Genomic DNA, 18998 nt, shown 5'->3' on the forward strand with positions numbered 1-18998 from the left:
TTATTTTATCACAATAGTGAAAAGGCAAAAATTAAAACTAACAGCAGTCGAGTACTATAAATCTGGTAAGGTAAATACGTGCATGCATTTAAAAGTGTAAAAAAAAAGTCGTTTTGACGTAGTAAAAAGAAAATATGTTTAAAATAAAAACGAAAGATAAAAACCTGTTTTCTTGGACAATCAAAAGCAACAGTTGTATTTTAAGTGTTTGTTCGTTGTTAGTCGGTAAGCTAAACAGTGAGTTATCTGTGATGTATTCAATCACGAGTAACAATTCGAATTTTAGTGCTAAAAACCAAGTTTGCCGCCGATCCGCCTCTAAAGAGCATAATTAAAATGAATTAGTTTTAAACAGAGAAAAGTTTAAAATGTTTTGATTCGCCTAAGTTTTGTACACACAAAATTTCACATATTGCACGTTATTATATTTAAGTGACCTCTTTACAAAAGTAACTTATTTCAAACTATGTTTAAGAGTTGTCAGTAAAACTGAAGTATAAGGTATCTTAGCAATTATACCAATAAAAAAAAATTGCTTTTCGGGAGAAGAATTACGTCAAAGTATTTTTCTTGTAAAAAGATAATTAAAGATTCAGATATAGCTACTATAAATTGTACTTATTAGTTTTGGAAATACTCACTTTTTCTTTCGTTTATTTTCTCTGTTCCTCGGTTAGAAAGTAGTAAATTTACGGACTTGCAACGCCAACATTTATGGTTCGATTCCTTGCGGTGGACACAGCGGATAGCCTAGTGTGACTTTGTTTTAAAAGCAAATAAACAGTTATTTCACCTTTCTGTAAAGTAGATACATGAATGAAATACTGATTGTCAGCAAAAAAATTAGAAAAAACTTGAATAGAAGATTAATATGATGATGAAAAACCCATTTTGAGACTAATAAAATTTATAACTAGTTCGACATTTACTGGTGACTAACAGGACGATGGGGAAGAATAACTTATTTATTTATAATAAAAATAAGATTCGAATATATTATCAATGGATAAGGAAAGTGTAAATATAAAGAAAATATTTTTTATTGGCAAGAGGAAAACTACAAGGGCCTGGCATGGCCTAGCGCGTTAAGGCGTACGCTTCGTAATCTGAGGGTCGCGGGTTCGCATCCCCATCGCGCCAAACATGCTCGCCCTTTCAGCCATAGGGGCGTTATAATGTGACGCTCAATCCCACTTTTCGTTGGTAAAAGAGTAGCCCAAGAGCTGGCGGTGGGTGGTGATGACTAGCTGCCTTCCCTCTAGTCTTACACTGCTAAATTAGGGACGGCTAGCACAGATAGTCCTCGAGTAGCTTTGTGCGAAATTCTAAACAAACAAACGCACGTTCAGAAAGCGGACAGACAGAAAACCATGCATAATTAGCATGTGGTGTAAGTAGTGAGTTTAATATGGATAGAAAAAAAGTCCACCATAAAGAGTCTATAATGAACTGACAGGAATCGATATACCTGCACAAATTTCGTACCATAAAAATACTGACCAATCAAAGTTAGTATAACTTTAACCACTTTGTTTGAATGGAAACTCTTCACTTCATTTTAAGAAGTGTAAGTGCCTTCACAAATATAATCACAGAGACCAGTGATAGGTTAACAAGTGTTGCTGACTCTCTAAAAAAGGTAAAATCTAAATGGTTTAACAGCCAAAAGTGAAATCATTTTAGTTTTTATTATGCTCAGTTATTAATGCTGATTTATACCTATACAGTTGGACGGTTACCTACTTCAACGCTAAAGATTACAAAATTTGCATTTTTTTCGCATATATTTATGTGTATTTCATAATGCCTGAATATCATAAGGTTAAAACTAATTCTTTCAAAATTGTCACCTGGTGGCTAATCAGAATGTCTGAGAGCTTATAACATTTAACATTGGGTTTCGATACTCCCGTGGCTACAGCATTTTTTTTAACAGCAGAAACAAATAAATCTAAAATTATATGTTCAATCTATTTTTTAGAGTAAAACTACAATGGTCTATCTGCTGTGTCCACCCCGAGGACTCAAACTGAGGATTTTGGTGTTGTAAATCTGTAAACTCACCGCTGTCTAACAGGAGGACTATGTTTTGAAATTAATATGTTAAACAACGTACACTTGCAAGGAATAGTTGTTCTTCTATAGTAGTTGGAAAGTTTATTTACTTTTTAAAAGTTGTGATACTAGTAGTAACTAGTTGTTTAATCATTTAGTTCAATCGCCATTGTATGTGCTTGTAACCATCCAGAATGTAAATGTAGGCGTGTTTTTTTTTTTTCTTATAGCTATATGTTGAGTGAATGTAGGCTTTTGAGCAGAACAAGGAACTTTGGAAAGCTATCAACAACATTAAATGCTTGAAAATGTGAAAGAGTTCAATGTTTCATTTGATTGAGGGCCCTGCACGGCGAGGTGGGTTAAGGCGTACGACTCTTAATCTGAGGGTCGCGGGTTCGAATCCCCGTCGCACCAAACATGCTCGCTTTTTCAGCTATGGGAGCATGTCAGTCCTACTATTCTTTTTTGAAAGAGAAGTCCAAAAGCTGGCGGTGGGTGGTGATGACTAGCTGCTTTCCCTCTAGTCTTACCCTACTAAATTAGGGACGGCTAGCGCAAATAGCCCTCGTGTAGCTTTGCGCGAAATTCAAAAAACAAACAAACATTTGACTAAAACTATCTGGTGAAAAACATTCCCACTCACTCTTTTTCATTTTGTTAACTCCCCCGGTGGGATGGCGATAAGTCTTCGGACTTACAACGCTAAAATCAGGGATTAGATTCCCCTCGGTGAACACAGCAAATAGTCTGATGCAGCTTTGCTCCAAAAAAAAGCAGCCGCACAAAGCCACATAATGGGCTATCTATACTTTGGTGACAACTAATAAAATCAAGAAATGTATTCAACAGACCTCAATAATATGCTTGAGAATACAAGACCAACAACTCCTGTATCTACATACATAAGATTTATAAACAGTATAAAATAAGCACTTTGTTCTGAAACAGAACGAAAAAGAAAAGAAGCGAAATTTTACAAGTTTAGTTTAACAAAATCTCGATCGATGAATTCTGAATTAAAAAGACTGGCATCACTTAAACATTTGGTTAGCATGTGCTTTAATACATTGAATTTTTGTAAGTATTGTTTTGTTTCAACTTTGTAATTAGTGAAGCAAATACTATTTGTTTTGGTATTCTCGATCATTTCGAATACTTATTTTGGAACAAAATGGAATTTTATTGTGATATTTATCCCTGCTGTTTGGGCGACTATTTTATATTATACTGATTTCAACATTCAGAGTTGTTTATACTAAAACATTTAATTTTTAACTCGTTAATAGTAGAGTTTAGTGTGATGAGTAGATAGATAGTGCAGGGATTATATATATAGTAACAACCAGGTTTTTGTTTAAATTTAAGCACAAAGCTACATAAGGGGTTATTTGTGCTTACCACGGGTATCAAAACTCGCTTTTTAGCGTTTTAAGTTCACAGACATGCCGTTGTGCCACTGGGTGCTAAGAAATCTGTTTATGTAAGTGTTACAATAAATCTTTTGGCTTGAGAAACTGTGCCTCTCAAAGAGATGTATGAATTTCGACTATGAAAGTGTTTTTTTTTTCAAAACATGTGAGTGAGAGTTCTTAGGTCATTAAAAAATAAAGTCTGAGAAACTTAAGTCACGAAGAATCAGTTTGTTGCTTCACTTCATTTTTTTTCCATCAGGTGACTCTCGCGAAGAAAGGCAACACGAGTGGATCCACAGATTCAAAGTTTAGTTTAGTATCTAGATATGATAGGCACAAAAATAAACAGTTAAAATCATAGATAAATGAAAGTTAGTGTAATATATACTGACTTGCTGTACACGTGTTCATTTCCATCAATACGTAAATAGTGAAACTTCGAAATTTCACAAACAATTATTGTGTAATCAAAAACAAAAAAGAAATGCACTTCTGTACCTCCAATATATACTGACTTGCTGTACACATGTTAATTTCCATCAATACGTAAATAGTGAAACTTCGAAATTTCACAAACAATTATTGTGTAATCAAAAACAAAAAAGAAATGCACTTCTGTACCTCCAACGTATCTGATTGCTTCCATTGACTTTTGATTAAAACTGCCTATGTTTATTTCTTCCCATTCTTCAGAGGATCAAAATTTACATTAATATTTGTTCTGTTATGTAATAATAAGCCTGAAATAAAAGTATATATGTTTTATTTGTTTGTCTTCCATGTAAAATAGTTATTAAAGAAGATAAACATTATTTAAGCCTAATAACCAAAACATGTAATTAGTTCAAAGTGAATTTCATATTAAAGATATGTTAAAAGGCATAACTATCTTTTGTCTGTTGATGTGTTCTATCTAGTTTTCGACGAAAGGCCAACTGGACTGTCACATGTGCCACAAAAGGAAACTGTGAATTTAAAAAAAAAATTCAGATTAAAAATCCATAATGAACTAATGAAAATAACTGTGAGAAAAAAACATCTACAATTATGGCATGCTGTATTTGCATTCATCTCTTTTATTTATTTGTTTAAATTTAAACTTGGTCCTGAAGAATAAGACCAGTAAACGTAAAATGCTGCGATAACTAATTTGGTGGTGGCCCGGCATGGCCAAGCATGTTAAGGCGTGCGACACGTAATCTGAGGATCGCGGGTTCGCATCCCCGTCGCGCCAAACATGCTCGCCCTTTCAGCTGGGGGCGTTATAATGTGACGGTCAATCCCACTTTTCGTTGGTAAAAGAGTAGCCCAAGAGTTGGTGGTGGGTGGTGATGACTAGCTGTCTTCCTTCTAGTCTTACACTACTAAATTAGGGACGGCTAGTCAGATAGCCCTCGAGTAGCTTTGTGCGAAAGTCAAAAAACAAACAAACAATTTGGTGGTACAATTTAAACACTTTCGAAAAACATTTATGGCTTCATATATGTTTCAAGCGTTGTTAATGCCAAGTATGATTTTCACAGTTTGATTGTTTCATAACTAAACAAGGGCTATTGTGCGTAGCTGTCCATAATTTTGAGCTAATTATCTACAGCGATGGTAGCTAGTTGATAGCGCATACCTTCAACTCTTGAACTATATTTGACTTGCAGAATGATGGGATTCACTATCTTTCTTATAATGCTCCCAAAGAGGAAAAAGCGTTTTCCAGCAACAGGACACAACTCATAAACTTTTGAATTCGCTGTTTTGAGTAAGGTAACTACTAGACCACGCCTGGTTTCATTTCAGATAGGCCGTACAGAAGAATAAGTTGAGCCTGAAACGAAAATAGAGTAAGCGCTAAAGACACCAACAAAGTGTGCTTTATAGATTGCCGAGAAAAGGGGTCACAAGAGAAAAAGATAAAACAATAGATTTGGTTTCTTTCATATAAGGTACTGAAAATTGCAGAAACTATATAAACAACGTTACGAACTGTATTTTTTATCGCTTTCTCAAATTTATGCATTTCACTCTATCTGCATATTTTCGCAGTTTAATTTTATTGATTGAGAAGTAATTATGATAGCTCTTTTTTTTGCTAAACCTAACATATAAACATTTTATATGGTGCATCATTTTATATTTATGTACAATGAAAAGCTTTAGTTAAAATAATAACACTATTAATGGTATGTTGTTTGGGTGAATAGGTGGTCGTGCTTATACACACTTCTTCCAAAGGAAATAGCTAATAATTTTAGTTTATGTTTTAACTGTAGCATATTGTTGTAGCGTTGCATAGGTTACCTTAAATAATTTGGTGAAAATAAGACGAAGGCCAATCAACTGAATGATAACAAAGTAGTTCATGTCTTCATTAATATTTCTACAAGCTAGTTTCATTTGTGCCCCCGCTAGTACAGCGGTAAGTCTACGGACTTATAACGCTAAAATCAGGGGTTCGATTCCTCTCGGTGGGCTCAGCAGATTGCTCGTTGTGGCTTTGCTATAAGAAAATACACATACAAACCCACGCTTTCATTTGTACACTATTATAACTTGAGCCTAGTTTACAAATTACATTCAGAAGGAAATTCCACGACAATTGTACTACTTTGTTGTTGTTGTTTTGAAGTTACGCACAAAGCTATACAATGGGCTATCTATGCTCTGCCCACGACAGGTATCGAAACCCAGATTCTAGCGGTGTGAGTTCGGAGACATACCGCAGTACTACTATGAGGCTGTTGTACTACGACCAATATAATTATAAACTTTAAAATTACATGTACAATTTCATGGCTGATTGACCAAATAAGTTACTCAATATACGCGAGAAGTAATGCGGATCTGGATATTTCGCTGAAAGACTGCCACCATGACAACTGAAAACAAACTGACTCAATGTTTCATTTATTCTAATCGTGTTTATTGTCAACTCTCATTCTAAAATTTAATAGACGTATGACATCATATTTAGGTATACATTTATAAACGTTTCGATCAAACTTAACGTCATGCACATCCTAACTAACATTGAAAATATAGCTCATAACACCGCCCTCTTCCTTGACTGTGAAGTCTCTTGATCAATACTAAAAATGAAACACTAAAATATTCATCCACCAATCTTTTGAGTTTGGTGCTTTTCTCTTTTTTTCTTTTCTTTTCAGAAGTACATAGATGTAATGGCTTCTTCTCCCTTGTTGTCCTTGGCTGTTTTGTCGCTGGTGGATTTCTTCCTAGACTCCATTCTTAAGTATCCTCTGGAAATAGTCTTAACAGGAACACTGGGCCCTTTCTTTTAAATAATTGCTTAATAACGTTTGTTAATTTCTTACAGGCTCAACTATAATGATTATTTATATAACGGTTTCCTTTTTCTAGAATCATCTTGCAGAAGTTTTATTTCATAGAAGTTTTAATTCACATCTCTTCATAATATATAATTTCAAGTTACATTTGAAACATCTATTTTCTTATTTCTTACTTCATTTATTTTGTGTTACCAGATTTTCAATTAATTTTTTAATTTTTTGAAGACTGTAGTTGGAATAATTTGAGGTTTCAATACTACGTCTGGCGATCTTTTAACTGCTATATCGTAGTCGTAGTTTCATCTACAATTGCAGAACTTTCTATAAAGATGCACACCTACTTTACTTCACCTTACTTATCATATTATCATTTTTCATGACATCTGTTAATTGGTTACATGCCGACGATTGATGATTTCACGAAGAGAATAATTTGGCAAAGCTTTACTCATCTGTCACGAATCCAACTCTATACTCTGTTCCAGAATGTTGTTTAGATACTTCTTTTTTTCCTACCTCTCTCAACTTGTTGAATAAGGCAACTACCTTATTGACATTTTTTTCAGGCAAGATGATTCTAGAAAAAGGAAACCGTTATGCAAATGATCATTATAGTTGAGCCTGTAAGAAATTAACAAACGTTATTAAGCAATTATTTAAAAGAAAGGGCCCAGTGTTCCTGTTAAGACTATTTCCAGAGTATTTTACTTTTCGGTAACTATAAAAACAATCCTGTTACATGTATTCATGAAAATATATCTAACCATCTTGTGCAAATGTTCCACATCTACGTAATTTATAACATCCTAAACCGGATATAAAATATCGTATACCTGCAATAATCCTCTATCTTAAATAAAGGATATGTTTTACAGCTGTTCTGTAAAAGGCTAATAATAATTACTTGGACTTGTCTCTGTATCGTACCCACCTGCACTCAGGATGTACTCATTTCAAGGGATGGTAAAGATATTTGTCTGAGTTAGCATTATTTGTAGTTCTATATCACTGTAAAATGTATAGTTGAAAGAGTGTTACGGTTATACTTAATTTCTGACGAGTCACCGATTTATTATGTTACGTATATTATTAGGTCATCCCTTAAATAATGTCCGATTCTTGATTCAGAAAAAGAGAAAGGATTTTAATGTTATTTAGCCAATAATGTATGTTCCATTATTTTTAATTAATTCCTACCAACGATTCACAAGCTTCTGAATACTACTTTTATAAATATTTTGGGGTTTGAAGGAAAAAAATGTAGTGAGGGTGGTTTTGACATCTTCGTGTGTTTCAAGCTCTTTTCTATCAAGATAAATCTGCAAACTTCGAAACTAATGATAATCAGATGGGGCAAGGTCTGGAGAATAAGGAGAATGTGAAAGTTTTTCCCAGTCTAGCTCTTCAATCTTTGCACATGTGATCCTTGCTGTATGGGGCTGTTCATTATTCTGGTGTAACACAACACCTTGATCAATGCAAATCTCTTTTCTTTCGATTCAACATTCAAGTGCTCTGACTGTTGACAACAGAAGTCTAATGTAATCGTTACATTGAGTGGCAGCAACTCAAGATGGATTACACCAACAATATGTCACCAAACGCTTAACAAGACTTTCCTAGAGTGTAGGTCCGTTTTGAGCTGTGCTTTAGCCAGTTTACCTGCACTGAGCCATTATCTGCGGCGCTTAACGTTTTTATAAAATATCCATTTGTCATCTCCAGTCACTAACATGGCCAAAAAAGGTGAGTTACGTTCATGAGAGTGCACATAAAAGCAAACGTCCACTGTTGCTCTAAGGTTGGCTTCTGTCAAACAATGGGGGACCCATTTTTCAAGTTTTGACACCTTTTCAAGCTGTTGCAGATGACGATGAACTGTTAAATGGGTTGAATTAACCTTCTGTTCTAGTTCTTTAACTGTTACAGCACAATCTTCATCAAGTATAGCCAGCAGCAAGTCATCATTAAACTTAACAGGACGACATTAACGTGACGCATCACTTAAGCTGTAGTCATCTGATCTGAACTTTTGAAACCACCTTCGACATTTTCTTTCATTGAGAGACTCAGCACCATAAACACTTTGAATGTTTCGTATAGTTTCTGCTGCACTATTGCAAATTTTAAACTCCTAAAGCATTATATACCTAATGTGCTTCTCAGACACATCCATCTTCATAAAGGTTTATTTGATTAATGATCTGAAAATGTGGAGTTGGGTTAGTTTCTTTTATTCATTTGAACATTTTTATACACGTCCTACTATAAATTTTATTCATTAAAGCCTTATACAGAGACAGAAATGATGATCCACATTCTATATTAAATTTTGGGGCATTACATGTAGGATGGCCTGATACATTTTAAGACTTGAATTTAGAAGTTAGTTAAATATTAATATGTATCAAGTTTATTATATTTGCCAACAAGACTGATATACAAAATTTTCTTTCTTAACACAAATATTCAAATAACAATACAGTTTATAACAATGATTATTACAAATAATTATTATAAATATTGGTATATATACAAGAGTTTTACAAACTTAGAAACTATACTGAGTCTTCTACCTGGTCTGGAACTTGATATTTTAACGACCGTCCAGGTCCACGAGGCGCAAATTATTTTTGTGTTGATACACAGATATACTTGATGGGTATTCTAGCTAAGTATTCTTGTTTGACTTCACGCCCACTTATACGCTTGCTTTTTATCGACGAAGATATTTAATATCCTCGTAGCAAGTAAACGTCTGAAGTAAATTCAATGAAATTAACCGGTTTGTAATGTTCGAAATGAATAAAGTTTCTGGTAACATTCTGTAGTTTTCCGATTAATAAATTAATAAACGTTAGTCACAATTATAGTTTCCGAGGTTTATAGTGTACTGACTGTAGCTGACCAATAATATTTAAATCTGTCTTTCGGCGCATCGTATTATAAAATTTAAGGGACGATTCTCGAACGTTCAGTATGTTCGAAAACACATAAACTGCATATTGTTGATTCTTACTCTCCAGGATCTTCTACAATGGAGACTTGCGCAATACACATCCAAAAATATACGTCACATGTATCAAACTGAAACTCACGTAGGTGTTAAAATAAATGTTATATAGTAAATTCATTACAATATAGTAATTAACTTAAGTAATCTAGGGATATGGGATGTCACACTAGAAACTGGTGTAAAATTAGTATTTAACATATAATATAGAAACCAATTGGTGTTTGAATCTAATATTTGGTTTAAAATGATAATAATGATTGGATATAATTATTTCACACTTACTTTAACCAGCTTGTAAGAATTAACAACAGTTGGAGATACGAGTTTTGTTTGTTGAAAGTTCACACAAAGCTACACGAATGCTATCTCAGCGATCTATAACTTTGAAATGATACTATAGAGTGATTCAAACTAATCAATATCACTTCCAAATAGCTCTTTAATTAACAACTCTTGTCAGACCTGATAATGTATTTGACAGTCGTTCTTATAATTCATTCTTGGCTCTAAAATTAAGAGGTGCGACTCCTTTGTGTGTGTGTGTCGGTAACGCGGCACGAATCATGAAGCTTTTTTAGTTATAAACACTTATGCAAAACAGAACACCATACGTATCAAAGGTGTCGTTACTCTACTGTGAACTATCAGTATTGACAATAAAACAAACAATTAAGTGATTTCTGCAGAACGTGTGATAATCCTTCTCAATATTATCATTTAGGCGTCCCAAAAATTATCTCGCTGATCTCTAGATGTCATGTTCAGTAAAGTCATATTCCTTATATCTAGCATATTAAAATAGGGGTGCATCGTTGGGAGAAAGATATACACTCAATAAAAATATTGAGCCGTCATACACATGGTCGTGTTTTGTTGGATTTTGAATGTAGCTACTAGTAAACTAGGAAAGGCGCTTCTGTAAGTTAGTCTTAATATTAACAAGAGGTATCTTCCTAGTTTAAAATCAATATAATGTTGCACTGAAAGCAGTAAATGCCCACATATGATATTATTCTTAAATTCTCAATCAAACCCGATAAACATTTCCATGAACAACAACTTATTTCCTCACACTCCGATTTCTACACATATTCATACATGAATAGTAGGTCCAGTCTTCCCCTTTCCATCTATTGACATGTTTTTCAAAGAGCTTGAACGTTTGTGGTTAATAAAAATACTCCTTAATTGTAATGACTAAATCTGTTTATTTTATTAAGCCTCTTACATTCAACACTGAGCCTGAAGTAACTCGACATAATATTATGCCTATTTCTTAAACTTGTTAATAATAACCCTTGCGTAAGAGTTAGCTGATAATTTGCTTCATAAATATTTGTTTAACACAGTTTTAGATACCTTCACAGATTAGTTTTAGTGCGTGATAAAAAAAAATAAAACACACAACTAATAACAATTTGCTAAACATCAAGTTTTAATAGCGAATTGATAAACCCGTTCCCATTGATTATATTTCAATATACATTGTTATATGTTTTAATAAAGCTAGTTTTTATAAATACGTTGTATGTTTTGAAATAGCTCATTGATACAGTCTTCCTAGTTGGAGTGTAGTTAACCTCGTTTTCAAAAGGTCGATGGCCGCGGTTGAAGTAAAAAAGTATTTAAAAAAAGGAACATAATATAATATATAATGAATAGGCAAACAACGATTTATAAGCATAAGGAAGAATGTTACTGATGGTGGAACATATTACATATTTCAACAGAACACTGGTCTTCTTTCGAAACAGTTTTCACTATGAAACAATTCTTCATTGTGATAACAAATCGTTTTTGCCTTCCTAATATTACAGGTAATGCTTTTAAAAATTTTATTCTACAACGGATACTATTTTCACGTATCATGAAAATACAAATATTAAATTGAAGTTTTATATACCAAATAACATTCTACAAAAAAACAACTAGCAGTTTTTCTCATCTGTGATGTTTAAAATATAATAAATTTTCATGTGGCAAAATATTTAAATTTTAACATCAAACATTTTGCAAGGTTTAAAAGTATATTTTTATTCTACATGTGCGTGTAGAGTTACTTGATGATTTTTATGATCGAATATGTTTCGTTTGGATAATATAATATCATTGTGAGCTATATTTTCAACGCTTTAATTTAGATGCTCGCTATACGGCACATGACCGAAAAGCTTATAAAAGTGAGTCTAGAACAACTAGGATGCTATAAATTTTATTTCAAAAATCTAATAAATATGGAAGGTATTGAGAAAAAAGAACAATTTATAAATGCGAGAAACGAAGAAGCATTGAGTCAGTTTGTTTTCAGTTGGTATAATGCCACTTTTTCAGTGAAGTATATGGATTCATGTTAGTTCACATATGAATTCAGTTACTTGATCAGTCAGCTGTAAAACTGTACAGGTAGGTTTATTTTTATGTTACTTGAAGCATGGTACTTTGTTTGGACTTCATTTGTAAACTTAGAACTGTTAGTTACAACAATGTATCATAAAAATGAAGCTAGCTTGTGAAAACGATATTGAAGGAATAAACTAATTTCTTCTCGTCCGTTGGATTAGACTTAATCTTGTTTTTATCAAATAATTTAAAAGAGTTTGCCTAACCAAAAAACAAAATTACAACATTGATCTCAGAAGAGGAAATAATTTATCGATAATAAGATGGAACTTTAAATGTATTTGACGTTTAATTTCAACTTTTAAGAAACGACCACTACAGTCGAAAAGTAATATCTAAACGTTATTGGAGATGATAATTTTTGTTTTAGAGTAAAGCCACTTGTAGCTGTTTCCTGTATTCACTAGGATGAATCTAACAATAGATTGTAAGACTAACTATCTCATCTGCGGACAAGAGATGATGAAAGTATTAAAATAAGGTCAAGAAGAAATAGACAGAAAGTGAAAAAAATACCAAGAAGACTGATACAGGGAATTAAAACAAGAACAAATAGAAAGAAAATTAGAATAATGTGACAAATGTTAAAAGAATACCAGAGTAACGATACAGAAAATATAAAGAGGAACAAGAAACAACAGTTAGAAATTGAGGGGAGGAGTTAACAGAAAGAGACATGTTATTTAAAGAATAATTAATCCGCCGACGAAACAAAAGTAAGTTTACGGACGTATAAAGCTAAAAACCTTGTCCAGTGCTCCGCGATAGACATATCAGATTACTTAATATGGTTTTACTCGAAAACAAACAAACAAAAAAAAAAGGGCGTACTCCGATGGGACAGCGTTAAGTCTTCGGACTTACAACGCTAAAATCAGGGGTTCGATTCCCTTGGTGGACACAGCAGATAGCCCAATGTGGCTTTGCTATAAGATATAAGAAAAAACAAAGGAAAAAAGAAAGAAAGGTGAACAAAATAAAAAAAAAGATACCGACGAAACAGGGAACTAATTATTAAATTGAAAGACTAAAGCGGTCAAGCTTCTTTCTGCATTAACTCAAGAGCTCTATCTTTAAAAAATCAACAACAAAAATACAGCTACTACAAAGTAGGGAATAGAATAATTTACTTGGTCTACCCGTATTACTACTGCTGCTGTGCCACCCGTTTCTGTATAACTTTTCTGGACCTCTCAAGATACTACACTACCAAATACAGTTCTGGAGTTTAACTGGTCAGTTGAATATCGACCATATGAGAAACCAGTATAATATGATGGAAAGATACCATACTAGGTATACCAGGCTCAGTTTGAAATAATTTTCAAAGTGAAGGGGTGGAGCAGTAAGCAACAAGCTATTCTTTCAACTGCAACAGTTTTCTTGCTAAGCTTCAAAATATCAGTAATACTTTTCTCTACAGCTTTCAGACTATTTACAGTTTAATAACAATGTTAACCCCCGTGGAATGCTGTATCTTATTATTTCCCTGATAATTTGATACGTAAAAAGTTTCATAATACTAGCTTGATCCAAACACACTTTAACCGAATAGTAATCGTAGCTGTCAAATAGCAGTTTCCTAGGAAAGGTCCCATCGTTTAAAATCAACAGAAATATTTTCGAGGTGAGGGGACAAAACATGTACAAAGGGGATCAGCTTTTACAGTGTGAGTTAACAGACTAAAATAAAATGAATTATGTGTAGTTAAACACAAACACATATTTACAGCTTTAGTAAAATTACTTAAAATGTTTAGTTTATATCATAATACAGGAAAATTTTTGTGAAATGTAATAGGGGCAACTGCCCCCTCTTGTCCCTTCTTGTGGGCGCTATGCTGTCTCACATGCATGCTAAGCTACTTTTGTTTCCAACATATTCGAGTTGCTAAGAAGCAAACATCTTCGCCGAAGGTAAACTTTAAACGTGTTAACATGACTGATGTTTTTCTACAATTTAGCAGTACTTAGAATTTTTTGGTAAGAAGTAACAGTATATGATACGTGTATATGACGACATATATAATTTTGAGAAAAAGGCAGAAAACACTACTGAGTGGGACTACTGGTTGAATGGTAATTTGAGAGAGGATAAAAAATCTGCAACAAAAAACATATATTTTATTAAAAACGCACAAATACCCGATTAAGTCTAGCTACATGCATACATCAAATACCCTTTGTTTGTTGACTAATTTATACAAATAAAACATAAATATTGTAAATAAAAAGGTTCATGTTTTGAGCTTTTGGTATATCCCGTTTCACGTGCTTGTGTTGTCAAATTCATCGAATCCATGTGACGACATGAATGTTTTGAATGCCTGGAGAACACGTGCACAGCACGTGCAATAGATAACTCGCTAGTTAGCGTCAACCGGTTTTCGTTATGTATGTTGTTTGTAGAATTTCGCTCAAAGGTGCTCGCTGCTTACATGCGGTAGTCGTACCTACTTCTGAAGTGAAAGACTAGAGAGAACGCCACCAACCTGTAGGCTGCTATAATGAGACATTGAGATTTGACCTTTACTCTTACAACGTGCACGTGAGAAAAAGTTTCTCTGTCTTTTTACTATTTAGGATGTCCGAACCGGGACCAGAAACTATGGGTCCAAAGTCCAGCACAGTAAGCATAGAGCCACGCTTCACTCTCATTAGACATGTACCCGTTGAAGATTTCTCATGGTTTTTGAAATATCCCATTCCTTTTGGATATTCGCTCTTAATTCTGACTAACAGCTAACATTATATAATAAGTATTACAAGTTGTGAAAATTCGGACCCGTTTTTAATTTTAAAATACAAGTTTGCATATTTTAGACCAAATTCAACACTAATTTCTTGAATTAGAATTGTTTTCTTTTTAAGTTCGTTGTCAGCACGTTCAAACATTATTTATATAAAGAGCTGACCATAAATAATGCATTTGAACTTATTCAGGGTCTAATTAAAAGAGCCTACCCTTTTTGCACTATCTAGACGGTTGACTATGCCATGTTAAAAGAATTTGGAACAAGCAAAACTGCAACTTACTTGACAAGCACAATTGACATAAAGTCGTGGTGCAACGGGAGTTCATCAGAACTACATTTTCACTTTGTTTGGTGGAGTGCAAGTTGTGTGATGTTATTGAGAAATGATCACTTTTGTAAAGGGTATTTAACATTTATGTATTCTATATTTATGTGTGTAAAATATTATATTCTTAGATCATAAAATTGTGTTCAAATTAGGTACTTAGAATTTCGAAGGCGATAGAATTCTTGTACTGCTATTGGAAAATAAAGGAATTTGGACCAGTTTACGAAACCAAGATCATCGATAAAGAAACCTGCAACAAGTCGTACCTAGCCATGGTAAGAAAAGTACGACACCTCATAAGAGGATAAAATCCATGAATAGAAAGGTCGACAGCAAAAGTCATCTACCTGATACAGGCAGCAGTACCCAATATAATTAAATTAAGAAGTATATCTGACTGCAAAATCGATACAAGTAAAGTGTAAACAAGTTGCTTTCATGATATATCTGTTCAACCGTCCCATACCTCAAGCAACTGGAGAATAAAACGCGTACTCATGCCATTTTACATGAAAAAATACTGGACAAGTTGTCTTTGGATTTCTGTGTGATAGTAGTGTTGGAATGTACACTATATGGCTTATGGAAAGGAAAAAGAAAGGAGTATGCTTTGGACATTACAACCCTATGATGAACTATTTTACAATAACAGCTATGTTACAGAACTATTGTACAACTCACGGTTGTCGGATGGACCATGACTGGATGTGGCGACTTTAACGACGTGGTGAGGATCTGAAATCGGCTTAACATAACGAATTCAATTACTATTTCACCCTAAATTCAGGAGTAATAACACGTTTACATTTTTGATTTTCTATATTACTGACTGTGAAAGAAAGGTTTATCTGAGAAAATGTTTTAAAATAGAAAATGTTCGCACAAGAAAATTCTTAAAATTATGTCTTATTAAGATTTGTTGTCATTGTAATATGTTTTTACCTTATATTCAGGATAGCTGAATAAACATTAAAAAATTAAATATCAGGATTTATCGCTCCAGATATATGGTGAAAGAAAATTAAACAAATATGTGGAAATTATGTAACCATGAAAGATAGAGTCATATCCTGCAATGTTAGCAACAAATAAAGATGTCGGCTTTGTGCTGTCAACAAAAATCATTAAAATGACTTATTTTATTTACGCAAGATCTTCTTTAACTTTGATTCGTCTAAACAACATTAAAGGCGCATGCTCAGTAAATCCTGGAGGGGTGGTAAACAAAGCTGTCGTTCAAAGACTGCTGTTGACGTTAGATTGTCTTATTCTGACTTTACATTGGTATGAAGATAGTAACTGTTTTGTAACAAGTTCGTGATACGTCAAGCACGGCGAATGTTATAGCTTTAAGAAGAGTTAGTCGAATATTTTACAGTCTCCGACGCATTAAAGTACAACAGTTAGGCCAATAACTAATAATAATTATTACTTTATTTGTGGAACTTCACCTTTAAATAAAGTGGTGAGTGTTTATGAATAATTTTAATTCATAAAATGTAGACTTGTGACATTTATGTAAAATAAAAAATACATAATGTTTGTGGTCAAAAGTAAAAATTAACGTGGTACTTACGTCTTGTTCCGAATCATGTTTTTTATGTAATAAAATAAAATTGATGGATACAAAACGTTTTTTTTTTCTTCTAAATACTGACTGCCTCTATTATGTGGGTTATTGCATTTGAAGATAAATAATAATTCCAAAATGTCTATACAATACTTAAAGATCACAGCGTACCTGAATTCTATATTTATAAAGAAAGATCTGGTTTGCTTTTGTTTTTTTTAGGAATCATTTAGGTGTTTAAAGAATATGTAGAATGAACTGTTAATCATCACATGTCGACGATAAACGCAGAACAGAGTGTTTACATGCAAAGTTTATGTTGAATAATCATAGCTTAACTGCCCTAAACCGTTTTTCATGCGCATATCGTATCACCCTTCTGTTCTGGAAGTGGTAGATTAGTTACATCTTGTTTTGTAGAGTGTCAGTTAATTACGTCTGTATAATAATATAGCCGCAAGAAACGTAATAAATGGAAAATTAGTAGTTAAATAGAAGTTATTTTTAAATACTATCACGATTGTGTATTTTTTTTCTTTAGTGACTAATTGAGCATGATAAGTCGTCTGGAAAATCGATAAAGTTACACGCACGAGTCAGAAAATCCATTCTTCTTTCACATAAAACTTCATTAATGAATCAGTGCACTGGTAGTATCGTTTAATTTGATATTTTTACAGTACTTTGTAGGAAAAACATAACAAAGTTGTAAAGGTGATACAATGTTAAAATGCAGTGTAACAGCACAACTAAGAATTCGGTCCAAATACTGCTTGCAATACAAAATTATAGAATTTATGTTATTGAGAATAGTTAAAACAATAACTGAAGGTCAAATAAAGTCTGTGGGTCATTGTATGACTTGTTTAGTCGATGTTAGAAAAATAGATGTTCAACTTGTTATAATACAGGCGGTGAGATTTTAATCCAAAACGAACCTTATTTTTTAGTTTCTTGTGTTGACACTTATACTGATTTAAAGCTTTAATATTATAGTATTTCGAAAGAAAGGCAAAGGAAATTTACATTAATTCCTTCAGTTAATTTCAATAAAACTTCTAAGAACAGTAAAGGCTTTGAATATTTTATACTAATATTCATGATACCATGAAAACTATGAAAAAAATAAATTGCAAAATTAAAATCCAATAACAATTTGATAGGTCTATTAGCTGGAAGAGCTCAGGTTATTGAATTGGTAAAAGAGTTCTGGTGTTTCACTAATAGAAGCAAAGGACAATCTACTTACTTGTGGGGAAGGAGGAAGAAGCAGTCATAGTTGACGGTGTCCTTAAAGCGTAAAATATAGTTTGAAAATGTTAAAAATGCAACTTCTCTTCCAAGGAATGATAACTGGAGATTGAATAAAATGGAAAGTTCGATACACTATTAGTTTTTTATTATTCCTTTCTTTTGTGGCAAGTAATATTTTAGGAAACAGTCGGGTAATTTTAAGGCCTATAGTTTATCGCTGAACCTACGAGGAACTGTTTAAACTAAACATGCTTTTATCGACGTTAATATGACTGTATAAAATCTTGCGTTTTGAATCCTTTTACCTTGGTCTTTGGTAGGGTTAGTTTTATTAAATTCTTCGTTATGCCTTCTTTTTGACATCAGCATTATTCGTGTTTTACATATTAGAAATTTGATTTGCACCACGGTAAACATAACAAATTACTGTTTAACTTAGATAACCAATAACATGTAAGTTTAGAAAATAAACTTTTAATTTCTTACTGGCACCATATTATAACTTTCCTACGTCTCTTTCGTTTGATCGACTCGACTTTCACATCTGTTTTACTTTCTTCTTCCTTCCTCCTCTGTTGTTTAATTCCGGTCTTTTATATCTCTTTCGCAACACTACGAAACCGGTGTCTTTGTTTAGGACATCTTGTTTCCGTATATTTCATTATAATGTGTCAAAACCATAGGAGCTCTTGTATTCTCCATACCAGTTGATCTCAGAAAGGTAGCCGCTACACCAACTTCTAACAATAATTGTCTTATGCTTAGAATATTATTTCCTAAATTGTTTGGAGGTTGACCACTGGTGCTGTTATACTTGAAATTTTCAAATATTTTATAATGACTTAAAATATTCTAAGCCAGCGTCTAATTCCTTAAATGAACTTTCGTGTTTCTTTCGTTAC

The 18998-nt window shown here is 33.1% G+C and overlaps 1 protein-coding gene and 1 long non-coding RNA gene across 6 annotated transcripts in view; both read left to right on the forward strand.

Moving 5' to 3' along the window:
- The first annotated feature begins 14635 nt into the window (after positions 1-14635).
- LOC143258569 (uncharacterized) lies at positions 14636-15769 on the forward strand. The gene is made up of 2 exons (XR_013032359.1): positions 14636-14817; positions 15425-15769. It is a non-coding gene; the product is annotated as an uncharacterized LOC143258569 (long non-coding RNA).
- A 754-nt stretch (positions 15770-16523) lies between these two features.
- Positions 16524-18998, forward strand: part of LOC143258566 (uncharacterized) — an 80873-nt gene continuing 78398 nt past the window's right edge. For 4 of the 5 annotated variants that reach the window (XR_013032358.1, XM_076517726.1, XM_076517729.1 and 1 more), the window contains exon 1: positions 16524-16737. The gene's annotated coding sequence lies outside the window, so the exon portion shown is untranslated. The remainder of the gene's footprint in view (positions 16738-18998) is intronic. The other variant, XM_076517727.1, reaches the window with a different exon arrangement.

Source organism: Tachypleus tridentatus, chromosome 8 (genome assembly GCF_004210375.1).
Source record: "Tachypleus tridentatus isolate NWPU-2018 chromosome 8, ASM421037v1, whole genome shotgun sequence".
Taxonomy (NCBI): Eukaryota; Metazoa; Arthropoda; class Merostomata; order Xiphosura; family Limulidae; genus Tachypleus; species Tachypleus tridentatus.